The sequence below is a fragment of the Lytechinus variegatus genome, chromosome 1 (assembly GCF_018143015.1).
Source record: "Lytechinus variegatus isolate NC3 chromosome 1, Lvar_3.0, whole genome shotgun sequence".
NCBI classification, from domain to species: domain Eukaryota; kingdom Metazoa; phylum Echinodermata; class Echinoidea; order Temnopleuroida; family Toxopneustidae; genus Lytechinus; species Lytechinus variegatus.
The window spans coordinates 28698234-28721180 of record NC_054740.1 but is presented as its reverse complement, the minus strand read 5'-3'; positions in this window follow the sequence as shown (position 1 = coordinate 28721180).

Genomic DNA, 22947 nt, shown 5'->3' with positions numbered 1-22947 from the left:
GAAAAGGCAAGTACAACTCGTATCTTTCAAATGTTAGGGATGATTTCACGTCGTATAACATATTTTTGTGATATTTTTACCTCACAACTCTTTACGAATACGAACCTTCAACAATTCTTAGATTATTATTTCTTATACCTCTTTACCATGCCGTGTGCTCCAAGATCCAATCGAATCTCGTATTATTTCGAAAGTGAAGTATCCGATTTTACGTTATAAATCATATCGATATGATATGATTTATACTTCAATACATTTTACGAATCCATATGTTGAAAACCAACAATATTTCTAGATTATTCATACTTTTTATCAAGCCAGGGCGCTCCAATATCCAAGCGAAACTCGTATCTTTCAAAAGCTAATAATGATTTTTTAACTCCAAATTCTTTACGAATATGTTAAGAACCTTCAACAATTTTACATTATCATTTTCATATAATTGGATCTGGCTAAGGTGCTCCAATATCCAAGCGAAACTCGTAGCTTTCGAAAGCTAAGAAAAATTATTTTACGTCATAGATTACAAAGTCATGGATATGATTACTTTCTTCCTTAAAACTTTTTACGAATAATTATGTCAAGAACCTTCAACAAAATTAATAGATTATCAATCATTTTCATACGCTTTAATCAGACCAAGGAGCTCCAATATCCAAGCGCAACTCCTATCTTTCAAATGCTGAGTATAATTTCATGTCATAAATCATAGCTGACATGATTACGTCATAACTCTTACGAATAAAGAACCATCAACAATTTCTAGATTATATTTTGTACCTTTTTATCAGGGTCTGTGCTCCAAGATCGAAGCGAAACTCATATATTTCGGAAGTAAATTTGAGTGATTTTACGTCATGAATCATATCGATATGATTATATTTTAACCTCAAAACTCTTTACGAATTTGTTAAGAACTTACAATTATTTTTAGATCATCATTAATTTCAAGTCGTAAATGGGTGATTTCAAGTTCGGTGTTGACCTTTTTGGTGTTGGTGTATGGTCAATTTTTACACGATTATAACGCCAAACATAAAATGAAGATGGTCCCGAAAAGTCAATCACTAGTTGTTGAGATGACAATAATGTGATCTGAATCAGTTATGCAAACTTGAATAAGTTTTAGAGTTAGGGGAAGCAATCAAAATTTCAACACCATCAGGGCCGACACCGGACTTGAAATATCTCAATCAGATGATTTCCATTTCATAACTCTTTACAAATATGTTAAGGAACTTCAACCATTTTATAGATTATCATTTTATACCCGTTTTTGTCACACCGGGATGTCTCTATTATTCCGAAAATGCGTCTTTAATATTTCTTATCGGAGAACATAAATTCTGTTCAAAATGTAAATGGACATTATCTGAAATTGTGAAAGCCTCAAGACAATCTTAAAACATGTCCCGCCTTATAATCATGAATAAGAAGGGTTTCCTCTTTACAAAAAAAAACACATTCGGATATTCAATGAATGATCTGTGAACACGCAATATTCATGTCAGAGTAAAAATGAATTAGCAATGAAAGTCGTCAATACAGTTACATTTCCACTTCAATCCTTTTTGTTCAGTTTCGCGCAAGGGTGATCATTCCCTTTAAAATCATTTCCTGTTGTTGTCTCGCCTTTTAAAAGGTGCGCGCGCATGTCCTGAAACTAGCTTGCGCATACATCTATCGCGCAAGAACGCGCGTCAAACCAACGGGATCTCGGTGGAAGCATGGAAATCACGTTAGAAGCGGGGATGAAAATCACGACCGCGCACGATAAAATCACGACCGAGCACGCTAGAATTTGCGTCTCACTTTTGAGTTTCCCGCTACAAATCCGTTCAAATCCCGTTAGACCATCCCGCACATTTGCTAGCGTGTTTCACGATCCCGAATGCCAAGTTTCTTTTTCCCTGTCCATAGTGTATACCATCGAAACCTGGGCTCTTCTTCCTTTTCAAGCCACTTACAACATCTATAACCTCAGTATTGACAACAGGAACAAAAAATAGGTTTTTTTCATTTGGACTGTCCAAATAATTATCAAAGGTTTCTTGGATATTAGGTATAGTGCTAGATAGTGTAGTACCAATATTAGAAAAATAATCATTAAATGCTTCACACATCAGTTTCTTATCTTCAATACAATCATCTTTCCAGACAAGTTTTGTAATAGTTTGTGGTCTAGGATTAGATTTCAAAACATTACGAATAACCTTCCATGTTCCTTTAACATCATTGCATGCAGACTGCAGTTGAGAATGATAGTAGTCTTTCTTTGCTTGGCGCAGAACAGAGGTCAGTACATTTTTGTATTGGGTATATTTTGACTTAGATTCAGTGGTCTGCTTTGCTTTATACCGACAAAACAAACGATTTTTCTTATTTATTGACCTTAGTAAAGATTTTGTAACCCATGGCATTCGAGGTATTTTATTATATTTTTGTCTACATTTCTGCACTATAGGAAAACATCTATCATAACATAACATAAACATGTCCATGAATTTATTGAAAGACTTATCAACATCTGTTTCATTAAGGACTTCACTCCATTCAGCTTTTTCCAATTCTCTCTTAAATTGTGAAATGTTATGTTGAGTAAAATTGCGTGTTAGCTTTTTACTGAGTGCATCGCCAGAGTTCCTTGATAATAAAGATGTTCTAGCAAAAATAGGGAAATGATCTGAAATATCAGTTACAATAATGCCAGCAGAGGGAATAGGGTGCAAGTTGGTGAAAATATTGTCGATTAAAGTTTGCGAGTTCTCTGCTACTCTAGTTGGTCTGTTAATCAATGGAATCAAGGAGAATGTGCTTAAAGTATCAACAAAGTGACTAACAGAGATATCACTATCGTAACAAAATAAGTTCACATTGAAATCACCCATGATGACAATATTTTTGCTATTAAATGAAGCACTCGAAAGAGTTTTAGACATTTCTTCAACAAATTCATATACGTCACCATTAGGTGGCCTATAGACAACTCCCACTAGCAAATTTTTTTTTTCCAGGAATAATAATCTCAACAAAAATAGATTCTAACGAATTATTCATGACGCACAATTCAGCTTTTGTGTGGCACTCGAATGACATGGGAATATACATAGCTACACCACCACCAGTTCTGCTTTGTCGATTATTAAAGACTAATTGATAACTAGGAAGATTGTATAAGGCAGTTGGATTACAAGAAAACCATGTTTCAGTGATTCCGATTACAGGGAAATTGTCCTGAAAATTGTCCAAAAACAAAGAAAGTCTGTCAAAATTTGCATTCATACTGCGCACATTAAAGTGCAAAAAGGTTGTCTCATTGGCAGAACAGTTTTCCAGAAGATCCAAAAAAAGTTTTTCGGTATAATAGTCGGAACCAGTTACTGTAGTTTCATCTTCATCATTTAAGACATATTCAAACTGTAAAGCATTCACATTTAGGTCTGCAATAGTGTTATCATCAGACTGAGCGTAGCTCATTTGAGCAGCATTAATCTGTTCCATAATCTACAACAAAAAAACAGCACAAAGATCTGCAGTTACAAAACAAATAACTGGATATAACAGAGGAGCGTTGGGGTAAAAACAAATCACTCTCAAATAAAAGGGAAAAAGGAAAACAGATGGGGCAAGATATCATAGGCCATCCTTCCCACACGACCAAGCAGCACATTGATACGTATACAAAAATGTGATGCATAGTCATAATTACATAGACAACCTTAAACAGGTTAAAAATAAACAACAAAAAACAGGAAACAAAAAAGACAAAAACAAAACAAAAAAACTCACTTACAGAGATTTGTCGTAAAAAAAATTATATGAAGCAGGCATGGGTTACTTCTGGGGCCCAGAAACAACCAAAAGTAAATAACGACTTTCTCTAATCAACATACATGTAAAGGCACAATACTTAATAAGACAGATGTAAAGTATCTCTAGTCACTGATTAAGAGCAGTATCACAGTAAAAAAAAGTATCTTGATAAACTAAGAAGAGGAAATGATCAAGCTTCGCAGAAGAAAAAAAGAAAGAAGAATGGGCTCACAGTCAAGGACAAACTGAGTCACAATTTAAGTTGGAGGAGACTGTACTTGACCATCGCCGGCAGTAACTTCAGCTTTGTAGAAATCAGCAAGGGCACCTCCATGCAAACGCCATTTTCCTGCCGAGAAATGAAGAAACGTCCCAGCAAGATATGCTCCAGCGACCTCTTTCTTCCATTTATTTTTCTCCTCTCTGTCCAGCCGTGTAAGGTCATCCACAATATAGAAAGGGGCATCTTTCAGCTTCTGGCGCTTTAGGGACATGATATGCCGTTTGTCCTGGTAGGATAGGAACTTGACGAGCATATGTCTGGGTTTTCCTTTGCTAGGATTCCCATCCCGGTGGGCACGCTCAATCCGTGGATTCTGCATCCCGAAGTGCTGCGACAACATGGTTGATACCTTTCCAACAGGGTTTTCATCACTTTCCTCTTTCAGGCCAACAATACGTATGTTATTCCTTCTAGAGAACCTTTCTAGCTTGTTTTCAGCTACCTCGGATTTACGCATTAGGATGTGAAGATCCTCGATTTTCTTCTCTAGAGTACCGTAAGGGCACTAGTATAATTCAACCCGTTTGGAGAGTTTCCTCAAATATATAGAAACATAGAATTTACCTGAATATCAGACCCGTCTTATTTCTAAGAGCAAATGCTGGTTATTCTTTTTCCGTTATTTTTTTCTTCAACCAGTAGACTGTGTGCGCGGGCGATCGAATTATACGGCGACGGTTTTTTGCACTAGTATTCAACCCGTCTGCACTAGTATTCAACCTAGCGATGAAAGATGGTCCTGTCTCTCAATCTGCCCTTGTCCCATCCGACTATGGACTAGCCAATTTGAGATGAGACCAAACAGGGAATTAATCAAAGCCAGAGACTTACATAGATCTAGATCTAATTTACCAATATAAACCCTTCTGAGATTTGCTATCTATCCTCACTAGGTTGAATACTAGTGCAGTTCGGTGCAAAAGGCCATCGGCGCATAATTCGATCCTACGCGCATACAGTCGACAGATTGATAAAGAAAATACCGACAACAGATTACCCTAGAAATAACAAAGGTATGAAATTAAGATAGTTTCCATATTTCTAAATATTTTTGGAAATATGTCAAAATCTTTGAATTATGCCGGGTTGAATACTAGTGCCCTTACGGTACTGACCTTCAGCTCAAGCGGCTCTACACGGTGCTCTAAATCAGTTGTTCGGGCAGCTTGAAATTCGAGGGCAGACTCAAAACTCTCCAGCTTAGATTTTATGTCCGTTATGCCCCGACGCACAAACTGTTCGAAATCAGAGCCCGCTGCACGTGCATTTGCACTGGTAGGCACCGAGAGGCCATCGGAGTGCGGCTCAGCCAGCGCTGGCGGTGGCTCGGTCGCTGACTTGCCGTTACCCGAATCACGTAGCTTCGACTTCCTAGACATGACGAGGACCGGGACGAGGAGTGATGAAAATCTATTATGAGTAGCACCGTACATGATGCGTGTTGTCGACTTTGGATGATATGGGTTTTTCTGTACTAGACAATTCTTCCACTCTCCATATATCTCGTGCAAGGACAAAGTTCACTTTGGGCACTCCGGTTTGCACAAAGACAATGATTTTATTTCTTGACGGCCCCTCCTGTGGGCATAAAAGAAATATAAAAAAATAAAACAATGGTAATAATGGGCATGTCATGCCCGGGGGGGGCACTTACATTGACGAGTGGATACCATGCGCGACCCAAAAAACACGTAAGGATGTCTTTTTCACGATAGGGCACTGTACGTACGTAACGTGATAAGGGTGTCAAAAACACAAAAGTAATGAAATAAGGGTATCCATTTTGCTAGGACAATTACGTGTTTAGGGTCGAATTTGCGGGGATGATAAAACAAAATTAAAATGTTTTATAAAGGATGTCCTTTTGCCCCAACACTTCGTGTTTAGAGTCCCGATTTGCGCGAGGTGTAGAAGGTTGGGTCATACTAAACCAAATAAGGTAAAGCCGACGACCGCCAGAAAACATTCCTGTACTTGTTTCAGGGGCGGATCCAGCTTTCGCCAATAGGGGGGGGGGGCCGAAAAATATTTTCATCAACTTTTTTCTCGCTTGGCCGCTGTAATCTGATTTTTTTTGTGGTTTTTCGGGGGGTAGTCCTAACTAAAGACTGAAGTTTTAAGTAAATGTTAGTTTTCATTGTTATAAACAAGATAAGGTATATGCGAGCGCGAAGCGCGAGCTCAAATTCTTTGATATTTTATGTCCTTAGACCTGAAGATTCTGAGGAGATTGTATAATCATAAAAAGAAAGAGATAAGTAGGCTATCCAACTAAACAATGCGAGCGCGAACCGCGAGCCGAAATTCTATTATAGTAACGTGAAAAGGTACTCAATTAGGACTGTTTTTTAGTGATTAATGAAGAGGATACAAGTATTACCAATTAAATAATGAGAGTGAGAAGCGCGAGCTCAATATTCTGATATTCCGACCTGAAAACTGGACAGTCTAAAGCGCGTTTTTATTTAAAGGTCATGTCCACCTCAGAATAATGTTTATTTGAATCAATAGAGAAAAATCAGACAAGCACAATGCTGAAAATTTCATCAAAATCGGATGTAAAATAAAAAAGTTATGACATTCCAAAGTTTCGCTTATTTTCAACAAAATAGTTATATGAACGAGCCAGTTACATCCAAATGAGAGAGTCGATGATGTCACCTACCCACTATTTTTTTTTTTTTTAATTATACAATATTTCAATTTTTACGAATTTGACGATTAGGACCTCCTTGCCTGAAGCACAAAATGTTGAAATAATGGAATTCACGTGTTCAGGGAGGAATGAAACTTCATTTCACATGACAATGACGAGAAAATAACAATATTTCATATAATAAAATACAAAAGAAATAGTGAGTGAGTGATGTCATCAACTCTCTCATTTGGATGTAACTGGCTCGTTCATATAACTATTTTGTTGAAAATAAGCGAAACTTTAAAATGCCATAACTTTCTTATTTTACATCCGATTTTGATGAAATTTTCAGTGTTATGCTTGTTGAATTTTTCTCTTTTTATTCAAATCAAGTTTTTGTTGGGGTGGACTTGTCCTTTAAATATAGAACAAGCTGTGTGTCTCAAACAACTAATGCGAGAGCGAAGCACGAGCTTAATTTTCTTATACAGACATGATAAAGGAGCATTTTGGTAAGAATTTCCAAAGAGAATAGGTAACTCACAAATCAAACAATGCGAGCGCACAGCACGAGCTGAAATTTTATATATATTTGTGTAAATAAAAAAAAAATAATGAAAGCTTGATGTGCGAGCTAAAATATTGTGTGCAAATTGATTTCAGAACTGGATATGTAAGTGCCATTTAATTCTTTTAAATGGTATTCATTACACAGGCAATGCGAGCGCGAAGCGCGAGCGAAAATTTGTATATAAAGTCTATTTTCAAATTCTTCCCCTCACCTTTTTTGGGGTTTCCTTTGGGGTCGGGCCGGCCGTTACGAGGCTGTAAATTACACATCATGGGTATGATACCTCTTTCTTACTTTTCTTTCTGTTTTTTCTTATCTTTTATGAAGTTAAAGAATACACTTTTTTCTGCAGGTTGTCAAAAAATAGGGGGGGGGGGCGGGGCCAGCTCGGCCCCCTCCTGGATCCGCGCCTGTGTTTAGGGGTTCATTTCATGGAATATTTGCCAAGAGTATCGTTTTGTTTCTAATACTTGTTAAGGGTAGGGTTTCACACCCCAATACTCGTTAAGAGGTGCACTTTTCAGAATATGAAAATTACGTGTTTAGGGTGCTTTTCGAGACCCCATGGTCGCGCATGGTATCCACTCGTGAATGTAAGTGCCCCCCGGGATGTCATGCCCTAATACGAGAAAGTAACCAAAATAGCAACTACATTTCAGATGATTTTAAAATTTTGACATAATGAATTTACAAAACCTTGACAAAATTTTCAAGTCTTTTGTATTTTTCATATTAAACAGCGTTTTAATCACATTTGGTCTAACAGAATAATGCCCTCGATCTTATCAAAGCTTTCCTTTCATTTTTAAAAGCAGGACAATTTAACACAAACGAAACTCGTCACCCGGCTCATGCGAGTCACATTAAAGGCCCGTATAAAGTACAAGACTGCAAACCTTGATTAGGCAAGTAACGAAAATTGGCAACTATGTCCAGGATAGGCCCATAGGAAATTGACCAAACCTTGTTTTTTTGTATATGCAATATTTTTTTGATGGTTTCTTGTCAATTCGAGGGTGCTGATTACGAATCTGAATGATGCCACTCGTGTAACCTTGAGCATTTTCCGCAAATTGGCAAAATCCAATATGGCCGCCAAAATATGCAAATTACCCATGAAATTCATAAAATTGTCCGCACATTGGCTGTGAAATGCATGAAATTTTGTGGCAGGAGTGAAATACAATCTTAAAAAATAATTTTTGACAAAATATTTATCTTCCTGATATTCAAAATGGCCGCCATAGGCCATTGTATACACTATCATGTACAATATGAATAGGGAAAACTATTTTTCACAAAAATGAGCACTAAACTGCAAAAATCGCGATGTATGAACGAAGTAATATATGCAAATCATCATTACTAATGAGATATATTACTTATTATGTCAAATATGGGAACATTGCTGTATTTCGATATCTAAAATAGCCGCCACTGGCCCAAAGAGTATTATGTACAATGGCAATGGCCGGGGCCAAAAAAATGAGAAGATTGAGCATTAAAATGCATATTATTAAGATAAACGATTGAAATACTGACTAAAAACATGGTTGTAAATATGCCATTTATGTGGTAAATGCTGTATTTTGAAATTCAAAATGGCCGCCATAGCCCCTATATTCATCATGTACAATGCGAATAGAGAAACTAATTTTAACACGAGTAAGAAACATAAAATGCATGTAATTGTGATCTACGAGTATAATATTGTCTGACAACATGTTTTATAGCAAGACATATCATTTCTTTTGTCATACATGAGATAAATACTGTATTATGAAATTAAAAATGGCCCCTATAGGCCCTAACAGTATTATCTACAATGTGAATTGGGACATATAATTTTGTACGAATTTGGATTTGCTTGACTATGACATCCATATAATCCTGTTGTATGAGTAAAACGTTGTTTGAAAACATTTTTTTAATCATCGCATTTCTTCTTTCATATAGGTGATAAATACTGTATTTTGACATTCAAAATAACCTCTACAAGCCCTAACTAAATAACATGCGAATAGGGAAACTAATTTTCACAAGAGTGAGAATCATAAAATGCATATAACTGTCATGTATGGGTAAAGATATTGTCTTAAACATTATTTCTAACTAAATACATCACATATTGGTCGTGGACATGGTGGAGGTAATAAATGGTGTACTTTGAAATCCAAAATGGCTGCCATAGGTCCTAAAAGTATTGTGTACATTGTAGCATGGGACATATAATTTTGACAGAATTTGGCTTTGCTTGACTCTAAATATTGCATATAATTGTGAATTGTGATGTAAAGGTGAATAATTGTCTAAAACCATGGTTTCTAACTAGATATATCATAATGTTGTGTAATTAAGGTGATAAATGCTGCATTTTTAAATTGAAAATGGCCACCATAGGCACTTATCGTATAATATACATTTTGGGTAGAGACAAATCATGTTCACAAAAAGGGCATATGGCAGCCATTTTGAATGTTGAAATACAGTATTTATCACCTAAATTACATAAGATATGATATATTTTGTTATAAATCATGTTTTCAGACATCATTCCACTCATACATCACCATTTGACCAAGCAAAGCCAAATTCTGTTCAAATGATTTGTTCCCATTCATATTGTGTATAATACTGTAAGGGACTGTAGCGGCCATTTTAACTTAAAAATAACCGTATTTATCACCTAACTGGCAGAATAAATGATATATCTTAATACAAATTATGCTTTCAGACAATATTTTACTCATAGATCACTATTACGTGCATTTATGGTACTCACTCCTGTGAATATTGGATTCCCACTTTGCATTGTACATAATACGGTTAATGTCGGATCTTTGGCGGCCATTTTGAAAGTCGAAATACAATATTTAACACAAACTTAAAACCTGAATGATATATTTCGTAAGAAAATAAGTTTTTAGACAGTATCCAATTAATTTATCACATATATATGCATTTTAGCGCTCACTCTTGTGATTTCTTTTCTCCCATTTCTCATTTCTGTATAATACTTTTAGGGCCTTTGGCAGCCATTTTGAATATCAGAATACAACATTCACCACATACATGGCATATTAGTAATATATTCCGTTAATAATTATGTTTATAGTCAGTATTCCAACTGTTTAATCTTCATAATAAGCATTTTAGTGATCACTATTGAGAATTTTTTGGCCCCCATTGCCATTGTACGCAATACTGTTTGGGCCAGTGGCGGCTATTTTAGATATCAAAATACTGCAATTTTCCCATATTTGACATAATAAGTAATATATCTCATTAGTAATGATGATTTCCATATATTACTTCTTCATACATCGCGATTTTTGGAGTTTAGTGCTCATTTTTGTGAAAATTAGTTTTCCCTATTCATATTGTACATGATAGTGTAAACAATGGCCTATGGCGGCCATTTTGAATATCAGGAAGATAAATATTTTGTCAAAAATTATTTTTTAAGATTGTATTTCACTCCTGCAACACAATTTCATGCATTTCACAGCCAATGTGCGGACAATTTTATGATTTTCATGGGTAATTTGCATATTTTGGCGGCCATATTGGATTTTGCCAATTTGCGGAAAATGCTCAAGGTTACACGAGTGGCATCATTCAGATTCGTAATCAGCACCCTCGAATTGACAAGAAACCATCAAAAAATATTGTATATATAAAAAAACAAGGTTATGCATCTTCTATCCTGGACTAAACAGGCAATCTATGATTTCCACAACGATATTTACAGAGTTCAATCCTATTGTAGAGTGGCCGAATGTTCAAAGCAGGGACCTGGGAACGATTTTTTCAGTGGGGGTGCTGAAAGCTCTGCTCAACGGGGATAATTACACACACAAATACACACACATACACACATATCTATATAGATTGAATAATTTATATATACTATAGACAGTTACTTCTTAGCTTTCTTCTTATAAAATAATATAGATATAGGCCACGAAGCGCGGGCTTTTTTGCGAGGATTTATGTATTTTGTCCTGAAAATTGAACATTTTCGCAATGTTTGTGGTCCTGAACAAGATGCGTATGCAACAAATAATAGCTGCGAACGTGATCAGCGCGAGCAGATATTTTGTCTGATCGAAAGGGACGTGTTTAAAGGACTGTTTGCAGTTACCCATTAAGACGATACATGTATCAACAATCAAATAATGCGAGCGCGAAGCGCGAGCTGAAAATTTTGACATTCCGACCTAAATACTGGACATTCTAAGCACTTTTTGTAATCATGATCAGGATAGGTATATACCTATACATTTGATGTGAGCGGAAACAAAATTGAGATTTCAGACCAAAAAACGAGACATTCTAAGCTGCACTTTGCTAATTATGAAAAGGATAGGTATATGACTACACAATTGATGCGAGCGCGAAGCGCGAGCAGAAATGAAAATGAGATTTCAGACCTATAAACGGGACATCTTAAGCACTTTTCTAATCATGAACAGGGTAGGTATAGAATTATACAATTGATGCGAGCGCGAAGCGCGAGCGGAAACAAAATTGAGATTTCAGACCAAAAAAGAGACATTCTAAGCACTTTTCTAATTATGAAGAGGATAGGTATACAATTGATGCGAGCGTGAAGCGCGAGCGGAAATAAAATGAGATTTCAAACCTAAAAACAGGACATCGTAAGCACTTTTCTAATCATGAACAGAATAAGTATATAACTATATACGTTTGATGCGAGCGCAAAGCGCGAGCGGAAACAAAATTGAGATTTCAGACCTATAAAAGGGACTCTATTCATGTTTTGTAAATCAAGAAAGTGATGGGTAATTTGATATATTCTTATATTAATAATGTGAGCGCAATGCGCGAGCAGAAAATTTTTGATATTCTGATCTGGAACTCCGCACTGAATGTAATATGGCTTAATCAGATAAATAAAAATCAGACAAACATAATAATAAAGATTTGACAAAAATTCGACAAGGAAATCAAAGTTATTGCATTTTAAAGATTAGCATTATTCCGGTGAAACAGTTTTAAGCATGTCTTCATTAATATTCAATGAGCAAACTGATGATGTCATATACCCACTTGTTCTTCTGTATTTCATTATATAGAATTAGGTTTATTCAATATTTTCCCTTCAAGAACCAAAAACATTTGAATTGACCACTGATTTAGATATTCTTTGCTGCAACTTATTTCATTATAAGGGAGACATGTCATTCACACTGGTTTGAAAAAAATGAAACAATTTTGATTCCATGTAATAACACCAGAAACAGGATAGTGGGAATGTGACATCTTCAACCCACATGGGCAGAAATCCCAGAGGGGACAGGGGGAAAAAATATCAAATGTCCCCCTCCTATTTGGGGTCTTTCATTATGGAGGAAAATACATCACTTCCCAATCGAAATGATACATGTATTTTTGATTAAATGACCTTAGATTTTGGGTGAAAATCTTTTTTAGGGAGGGGGTGGGGGAGCTTGTCAAATTTTGTTAGTCGGGTTAAATGACCCAACATTTAGGGTGATATTCTTTTGGGGTTTTTTTTGCTTGTCAAATTTTCCGGGTCCTGGTCCCCCCTACCTTTGGGGACAAATTTCCGCCCATGTCAACCCACCTATTAAATATTAATGATGACATGCACATCACCATTTTCATAAAATATTGCTGAAATTTAGAATTAAATAAGGTAACTATTTGTTATCAGATTTTCATAAAATTGATTTATTTTTATAAAATGTATTTGATATATTTTCAGCCCGGAGTACCCCCAAAAGCTGCGTATTTTAAAAAACATGCGTGGGCGTGTTTAGAGATAGACCTAGTATCTGGGCATTCTAAATACACTGATTTCTTATCACATAAAAATCAATACGGTGCAAGTGCAAAGCGCGAGCAGAAAATATTTGATATTCCGATCTGAAAAAGGGTGAATTTAAACACTATTTTAAGTACAGTGTCGGAAAATTCTGAAGGGGGGTTTTACAAAACGTCGTTCATTTTCATTACATTTCTGTCATTTATTATACCTACCACTAGCTTTCCAGGAGGTGCTGCCTATGGAAAATGACATGCAGCACCCCCAAATTTGGGGGATGCTTCACCCCCAGCACCCCCGCTTCCCAGGGCCATTGGACAGGGCAAAAAATACTGTGAAATTTGATTTCAATTGTCTGATTTGTAATTGATTATACAAAACATGGGCGTTCGGGCGCACGCACACTTAATTCGACATAAAACCTTGAAGTCAGCCACACCCATGTGTCCCTCCCTGCTATCGAGTAATGTGTAAACTATGGTTATACGTATCGCGCGCGACCACGTCTGTATCAGAGGGCCGGAGCTTGATTGAGTCGCGTTATAGGCATGATAGGAGCGATGTTATGGAATATGTGAAAGACTATGTAAATGATTTGCGATTTTTTGATGTGATAATTATGTACGTTATAACATTATAACGGTCAAAAAATACAGGGGGAACCTGATTTCGTGGGGGTGCTGCCCTATGGAAAATAATACACGCAGCACCCTCGGGAAAATTATTGGGGGTGCTTCAGCACCCCCAGCACCCCCGCTTCCCAGGTCCCTGGTTCAAAGATACACCTCTCAAAATCAGTCGTAAAACAAGCAAACTCAAATCAAATCAAACAGCCAGAAGCACCAAATAAGAAGAACCTAAAATATAATTGAAGCTGAACTAAACTCAAAATAAAGATGTTGACAAAATGAAGTCCAGTGATGCTCTGATTTATTGGTCTGTAATCTAGACCTCACAAGGCATTGCCTTTACATATTATACATTCAAAAATAATGTCACATGATAAATTCAACCAATAGAGAAACAGAGAATGGAAGAACCCAGAAAAGTGGAAGAACCAAGAGTGAAAGGTGAACCAATGAGGATGAGATAGGATGGTATGAATGAAGAAGAATGTTCTGAATGTAAATGAGAAAATGACAATAGAAACATGTGAAGATGCATGGAGTTGGAATGGCAATGGAATGATGTGATGAAGAAACTAAGGAATGAGAGAAACAGGTGTGTGACAATGGTATAGAAATGGGAAGTAAAGGAAAGTATGGAAAGCAAAGTGTGAAATAAATAATAAGATTAAATAAGGCAAAATTCAACCCTTACATAAGCTTCCTTCTTCGCTAAAAATGTCCTCATTATTATAAGTTTCAAATTGATACATTAAGGAAAAATTTTCAAAAGTAATTTTCTGAAAACTTTTGGATTTACAAAATGAGGATGAGTACTCTGAGGAAGGAAACCTATACATTATTTTCATAAATATCTGCATTTTTAGATGTTGCATCTGTCAGTAGAACAGTTAAAACTTTTTATCAATGATGATTAACCAAAATCAGAATATCTAGAATTAAACATTGAACTCTGCGACTTTTTTTGGCCTCTTTTACAAATAAAAAATAATATTCTTATCAATTCGAAGCGAAAAAAAACTAATAATACGTGCTTTTCTTCTGCCAGTTGCAATGTTAGTAAATGAACATTCAAATACTATGTCTTTCATGTCGATAAATATATACATGGCATCAAATTTGTTTAGTCACTTTTCAATATACATGTTGCTGACAGCGAGAAATATAACACTTTTTTTTCCAGTTGATTTAAAAATAAACTTAAGTTTTTGTCCATGTTAGCTGACACATAAAAATAGCAGAAATTATTTTTATTCTTCTTTCAGTTTGTAAAATAAATTTTGGAATTTGAAAAATTGTATTCCATTGAAATAAGAGAAAATATATATATTTCTCTCCATGCAACAGAATATTGTCGATAATAGATTGTTTTTGCAGAAATTAGTCTTTTCTCTTTTGTTTTTTTTTCGAGGAATAACAATTTAGTTTTCATATCCAGATTAGATTTTCCCTTTTACATTTCAGCAACAAAAACAGCATTGCTCAACGGCCATTACCAAAATATGGAAAAATTATACAACTTTTGAGCTAATTGACCCTAATCAAAATTAGAATGGACGGGGAGAAAACACGATTTCTTGTTTGCAAAAACAACCCTTACAATTTTTTTTCCGATATGAATTTTAGTTGTCCAGACTTTTTTTTTCCTATTGGACAAAACATCACATATTTACAATAAAAGCTGATGGTAATATTTCAACATGAAATTCTTTTCTTAAGATTTGGATGAAATATTGATTTTTTTGGGGGGGTGATGAAATACTAACGAAAATATTGTTATTTTGTAATAGACCTTCATATTGGTTTAAATTACATAATGTCATCAATCAAAATAGTTTACATCCTGCATAACAAATTTTCTTTTATTTTTGTTGGTTTTGTTTGTTTTCTTTTTTTTGCTTGTTCAAAATTAATCTGATCAGAGGAAAAGTAATTTGGTTGAAAGAACTATCAAACAAACATTTTTTCCTACAAAAACAAAATTCCTTTTGAATTTGGAATACTTGTACATCTACATGCATTTTCCATATTCCTTTAAGATATCAAACAATTCCAAATAAAGTATAACTTTTGGAAAAGAATCTGGAAGGTCAAACATGTTGAAAAATACATACAGTATCAAATACTTGAAAATGTGAAACCTTTCAGTCAAAACTTTGTCTTGTTTAAAATCTTTTACATTTTATGTTTATTTGTTTTTGTTTTAAACCAGTATTATATAATATTTTTGGTTTTCCTAGTTTTCACCTTGGATTTGTTTAGTCTGCCAAAGGTGATTTAAATACGGCATTTTATCGCGATAATGATTTGGAATATTTTCTTTCTTTTCACACACAAAAAAAATCATTTTGATTGGTCTTAAAATGTGAGACTGAAAAGTTTCAATATTTTCTTACAAAACATTGCCATCTTCTTTTCTTCTTGTCTAGTCTTCTGCCCATCATTTGAGAATATAGTGATTGGTAGTTGACATCTGTGGCCATACTTCAGATCTTGGAAGAAGTCCATGTAGTTCGTAATGACTGTCAGCTTGGGTTTGTAACGAGTGTGTAGTGGTTTGGAGGTGAGCGCTAGGGTTGATGGTACCCTGACCTCCCTTCCAAGAAGAAGGATGATACTCTGCTTTGGAGATCTCAGAGAGAATGAAAGAATCAGAGTTAAAGGTACTCTGATCATTCATCCATGAAGGAGGGTGAATGCTAGAATGGGGAGAAAAATGTGGAGTGTTGAAGTTAGGGTGATTACTGTAGATGTAAGGAGACTGGTGAAGTTGGAGGCGTCATCTTCCGTAGGAGACTCAACGATGCTGAAGTCATCTGCTGAGGTAGACTTGAAATGGCTATATAGAGTCATCTACTGTGGAAGTCATGCAAACGTTCGAGTAGATATCTTTTGATTTAGACCTGGATTTCTTTTGGTAGTTGGATGGTATTATATTGCAAACTGATCCTAATTCACCATATGCCATGTAATTTGCAGATCCTCGACTAAGCCCAAGGAGGCTTTTTAAAAACTTCTTATGAAACTTTTCAATACAATCTACATCACCATAACCCCAAATTTCACTTCCATATAACAATATTGGTACCACCAACTGATCAAACAATTCACATTGAATATCCAAAGGCAAACTCAACACCTTGGCCTTACTTTTAAGATTAAACATTGCTCTCCTAGCCTTAGAATGCCCCTCTTCAGGTCTGAATTTCCTACATAATTTTCAGCTCGCGCTTCGCGCTCGCAGTATTTGATTAGTGAGATGCATATGATAATCATGATAACAATTACTTCAAAAAGTACTTCATTTGTTTAGATGTAATTCTAACAAAATCAGCAAGCGCTTGGCACTTGCATTAGATGACTACATATGGTGAGATAATTATGTATACCCTTAATGAATTCCTTAAAAACATAGTCTTTAAAATATCCATGTTTGGGGTCAATATATACAAAAAAAATAGCTCGCGCTTCGCGCTCGCATCATTTGGTGAGTGAAATATGCATGGTCTTAGGGAATTCCTACAAACACGCCTTAGAATACCTCTCTTCATGTCTGAATTTCCTAAATTTTCAGCTAGCACTTCGCGCTTGCAGTATTTGATTAGTAAGATGCGTTTGATAATCATGATTACAATGACTACCAAAGGTGCTCCATGACTGTGTTTAAATGTAATTCTGACAAAATTAGCAAAGGATGGCACTAGCATTAGATGACTATGGTGAGATATTTATACTCCTAATGGATTCTGAAATATAGTCCTTAAAATTTCCCTGTTTAGGGTCAATATATACAAAATTTTTGGCTCGCGCTTCGCGCTCGCATTGTTTGTTTAGCGAGACAGTTACGTATCATGATTAAAACAAAATTGCTTATAATGTACCTTTTTAGCTCTAAATATCAAAAAATTTTCAGCTCGCGCTCGCATTATTCAATCAGTGAGATACATATCCGTTTAATGGCACTGCATGTCCATAAAATATCTCTATTAGGTCAGTATACCTGACAACTGAGCGCGCTTCGCGCGCTCCCTAAGTGACTCAAAATGTTTGCTGGTGCCCACCCCCCAATGCAGTGACCCACGGTACGCCACTGTATATGGGCCATGTGGCATCATTATCGATCGATCTGGACTGCACTCATGAATATTCAATACAACAGTAACTTGACCAAAATTTTAGCTAATACAGCTACAACAACTAATATGTTTAAGTTTAAGCAAGGATTACACCATGAAAAGTTTCAGAAAAGTATGTAACTTATTACCATAAAATTAAAAATCGAAACATTAAATTTCAGGAGAAAATTTTCAAGGTTAAATATTGAAAATTGTTATTAACCTTAGCCCGTCAAGTATAGCAAACTCGCTCTACAGTGCGTATCAAAAAAAAGTTTACACTTTGAAAAAGCCCTGGGAATTTAAAAATATACAACATGTGGGCATTTTTTCACATATATTTTTGGGCTTGGCTCTCATCTATCCAATGAAAGTAAAAGTTATGACAGAATGTTACACTTGAGTGAGCACTGTCCATTTTTGTAATGCTCGCAGAAATCTGTTTGCGCAGAAATGCTCGTTTTCACGCTATGTCAAGCCTTAAGGGGAAAGGACGAAATCAGACTTACCCTGCGAAACATTTCTCATACATTTCCCTTGCACTTTTAGTCAATTGACATAAAACGAATACATTCAAGCATTTTGTAACAATTTTGCCACCCAAATTGAAATTTGAACACTTAGTAAGCACAAACTTTACCCTTTTTTGTGCCAGCTGGATCTGAGGACGTAACTTAATCTGAACAAAAGTTTATATCAGATATATCCAGCATTTTTCATTAAGTTTTTATCATTTAAAGTGGGTTTACATTTCCTTTGTAATGTAATACTTGTTTCTCCACTTTTCCCAAACTTGACAATGATTAACAAAATAAAAATCAAGCCTAAGCCAATCACAGCTCAGTGTGAGGCTAATATCGTCACGATGGCCTCGGTGTGTGGGGGAGTGGATAGGGCGCAATGCTCTCTTCGAAGTGTTTTGGGCAAGGAAACAAGTTTAAAAAGGTAGAAGATATCTTCAAATCAATTTTACTAGCTAAATTCCACGTGTTCTTCGTGACCAGGGTCTACTTTTATCCTCATAACTATTTCAAAGTTCTGCGCAAATGATTTTTCACTAACTTTTCAAAAGTAAGTGGTGCTCACTCAAGCGGAAATAATTTTCGACATTTATATCGTCATTTGCTTAAATGGACCTGTACCAATGTTAAAATGTGGAAAAATCTTCAGGATATTACGAATGTATAATTTTACCGGATTTTTTCAAAGTGTAAACTTTTTTTGATACGCACTGTATATATAGAAGTCAATAACAAGATCCAGTCGTTAGGTGTAGGATAGTATTAGGATAGGATTAGAACTTAGGATTAGAATGAGTTTGTAGGATATGATAAATTAATAGGGATTGTATTGGGTTGTATATTCACCTTAATGACATAAGTTAATGTATTGTTTTGATTGATTAAAACATCGTAAACCTACATGGGGCCCACATGGACCCATACATAAAACACACTATCGTTTTTCACATGGGGCTCAGATGGGCCATGTGGGGTTTACATGGATTTCATGTGGGCTTGACCAGATTTTCCCCGTAGTATGAAACCCACATGGCCCCGGATGGTTTGGATGGTGCAAAGCCAATATGGGGCCCATATCCAAGCCCAGATGAACCCATATACGGGCCTCAGATACTTTGCTGACCGGGTACACACTTGTATGTTTGTCATGGTTACACTTCGTAATTCCGAAGCTTCGTAATTCCGAAGGTTCTTTATTCCGAAGGTTCGTAATTCCGAAACACGTAAATTGCCTATACCTCGATGTTCGTTAATCCGAAAACGAAAAAGGGTTCGTTAATCCGAACATTTGTGGCGTTATTCCGACGGTTCGTTATTCCGAAGGTTCGATAATCCGAAAACGAAATAAGGTTCGTTGTTCCGAAGGTTCGATAATCCGAAAACGAAATAGGGTTCGTTGTTCCGAAGGTTCGTTAATCCGAAAACGAAATAAGGTTCGTTTTTCCGAAGGTTCGATAATCCGAAAACGAAATAAGGTTCGTTTTTCCGAAGGTTCGTTAATCCGAAAACGAAATAAGGTTCGTTAATCCGAAAACAAAATAAGGTTCGTTAATCCGAAAATGAAAACCGGGAAAGCAGATGCAGAGGCAAGGGGGGGGGGGGGGTGGTGGACACTTGCCGTTCAATTGTTATGAGGATGGGAAGGCAAGGGCGGCCAAACGAATTTTCGTTTGGGGGGTAAAGCCAAAAAATGAAACTCATACGTCAAAATGGGCACTTTGGTGATATTTTCACCTTAAGATTATCTAAAAAACTTTTTTTAAATGACTTCTTATTATGGCCAAATGTATATTTAGCCTTTATTTTTCAGGAGAGAGTATAATGAGCGAGCGGCTTGGTGAAAAAAAATCAAAGGTGAAGTTATAAAACTCGTTTTGGGGGTCAATTATTCTTTAAATGGCATTATTGCGAGGTGTTGCGAGCGTGAATCACAAGCTAAAACTTTAGGGAATTTCAATCAAAATGGAAATAAGTTTTTAAAAATGCGAGCAGATTTCTACTGTCACTAAGAGATGTACATCTAACTAAAGAATTAACACGAGCGCAAAACGCGAGCTTAAACATACTGACCAGAAAAGGAATCTTAAAGAAAGAATTTAGTGACCTCTTTAGGATTATTTCACCAATCGAATAACTGAGAGTTCGAAGCGCAAGCTGAAAATTTGCAATATTCCAGCCTGAAATTTAACTTTAATAAAAAAGTATTTTATTTCGAAAACATGAAAAACAGCATATTTATTTTTGAAAAAGGATCTTTCCCATTTTTGGAAAAATATGCATTTCCCGGTTTTTTATTTCATTTTTGGGGTGCAAGTGCGCCCTGCCTCCCTCCCGGCGGATCCAACTTTTGTCATATGGGGGGGGGGGCATTTTTTCAGCCATATTTTCCTCGATCGGCAGCTTAAAGTTTAATTTGGTTTTTTTTTGAAAGGGTAGTCCTAACAGTCAATAATTAGCTTTATACTTATACAATAAAGTAAATATGTAATAACATGATAAACCCTTTTTAAATAATGCGAGCGCGAGCTATATTTTTTTTAAATGATGGGCAATATGTTTGTGATGCCTATGTAACTAGATAATAACTGCGAGCAAGAAGCGCAAACAGAAATTTTATATATAAGCTCTGACCTGATTTAAAGAGGACATTTTAAAAACCTTTTGCAGTTAGCCATGAAGACGATGCGTGTTTCAACCAGTGGCGGCGGAACGTATTTTCCTTTGGGGGAGGCAAAAAAGGGGCCAATAGGGGCATTTTGGTGCAAACGGATATTTTCGCCATAAGATTATCATCTGTGTAAAAAGGTAGTGTGTTTTGTAGTAATTAAGTTGAGCAAAAATTTTTAAGTGATCTCAGATTGGTAAGTTATGTATTTACGTTCATTTCTGCGAGCGTAGCGAGCAAGCGGTTTGGGGGGAAATGTAAAATTCGCCTATTTGGTCAATTACTGTTAAAAGGGCATCCTTGTGAGATGTTGCCAGCGAATCACGTGCTCAAACTTTTGGAAATTTCATGTAGGCCTAAAATTATAAAAATGATATTATTTACCCAGGGAAGCCACTTCAGTTCTGAAAACTGTTCTCCCAGCTATTATTATTATTATCCGTGTTTGTTACCAAAATGATTAATTTTCATTTTCGGAAATACGAACCTTATTCAATTTTCGGATTAACGAACCTTATTTCGTTTTCGGATTAACGAACCTTATTTTATTTTCGGATTAACGAACCTTCGGAATTACGAACCTTATTTCGTTTTCGGATTAACGAACCTTCGGAATTACGAACCTTATTTCGTTTTCGGATTGACGAACCTTCGGAATTACGAAACTTATTTCGTTTTCGGATTGACGAACCTTCGGAATTACGAACCTTCGGAAATACGAACCTTCGGAAATACGAACCTTCGGAATAACCGAACCTTCGGAATTACGAAGCTTCGGAATTACGATTGTATGCGGTTTGGGTTATGTATGTATGTTAATTTGTCATGTATTCAAACTCAAAGTTGGAAGTCAAATAAAAATGAACTTAAATGAAAAATTCGGATGATGAGCTGAAATTTTTGCCATGCTTGCATTGTATGATGGGAGAAAATTTCAAGGAGTATTCTCAGGGGCAGATATCTCTCCCTAAAGGTAGGGGGACAAGGGGCTGGGAAATTTGACAAGTAAAAAAAAATGGCTATCATATCCCACTGAAAGTAAGGTCATCTCGTCCCCGGCAGATCTCTTCCTAATACGTGTTTTGTTTCGATTTTGAATTACTATTTTTAGAAGGGGGCCCGTCCCACCCCCCCCCCCCTGGGATTTCCGTCCATGGTCTTCGCCAATAGGGAGGCCCGGATTTTTTCAGGCATATTTTCCCTGATCGGCCGCTCGAAGATGATTTTTTTCTTTGCAAGGGCATATAGGCGGATCCAGGGGGCCTGCGAGGGCCGGCCCCTTCGCACTCGCAGTAATTATCTAGTTACATACCGGGGGGGGGGGGCACTCGACCAAAAAAGTGGTAGGGGTGTGCCGCGGGGGAGGCAAACACGGGGGCCTTGGAGCGGGCTTACTGTAAAAAGGAGGGTCCTCGGAACGGCTTCGGAACTACAAATGGTTGTGAAAACGGGGGTCCTTGGAACGGATCTCCAGCGTGTGAGTGCGTATATGCATCCCTATGGAACGGGCAATAGTGCACGACACAGCTAGCGCGGCCTCCGCCGGGTGCGCTCGCGCTGAGGCGATGGTCGAAAAGCGCTCTACGGCCGCTTTTCACCAAAATTGCAGCTCATTATCATGATTATATAGCAGATCAATGCGATCGGAACGGCGTAACGAAAAATGCGAAGCTTTGGAGCGGATTTCTTTCTTGTTTTTTTCTCGATAAGAAGAAAATGCCATGCCTTGGAGCGGCTTTCTTTGTTCTTTTTCTCAATAAGACAAAAATGCTATGCCATGGAACGGAAATTTGAGTGTGAAAATGGGGGTCCCCTCCGCGGCACATACCCACTATGCATTATATATTGAGTGCCCCCCCCCCCGGGTTACATACGCATCTTGTTCAGGTTCACAAAAATTGCC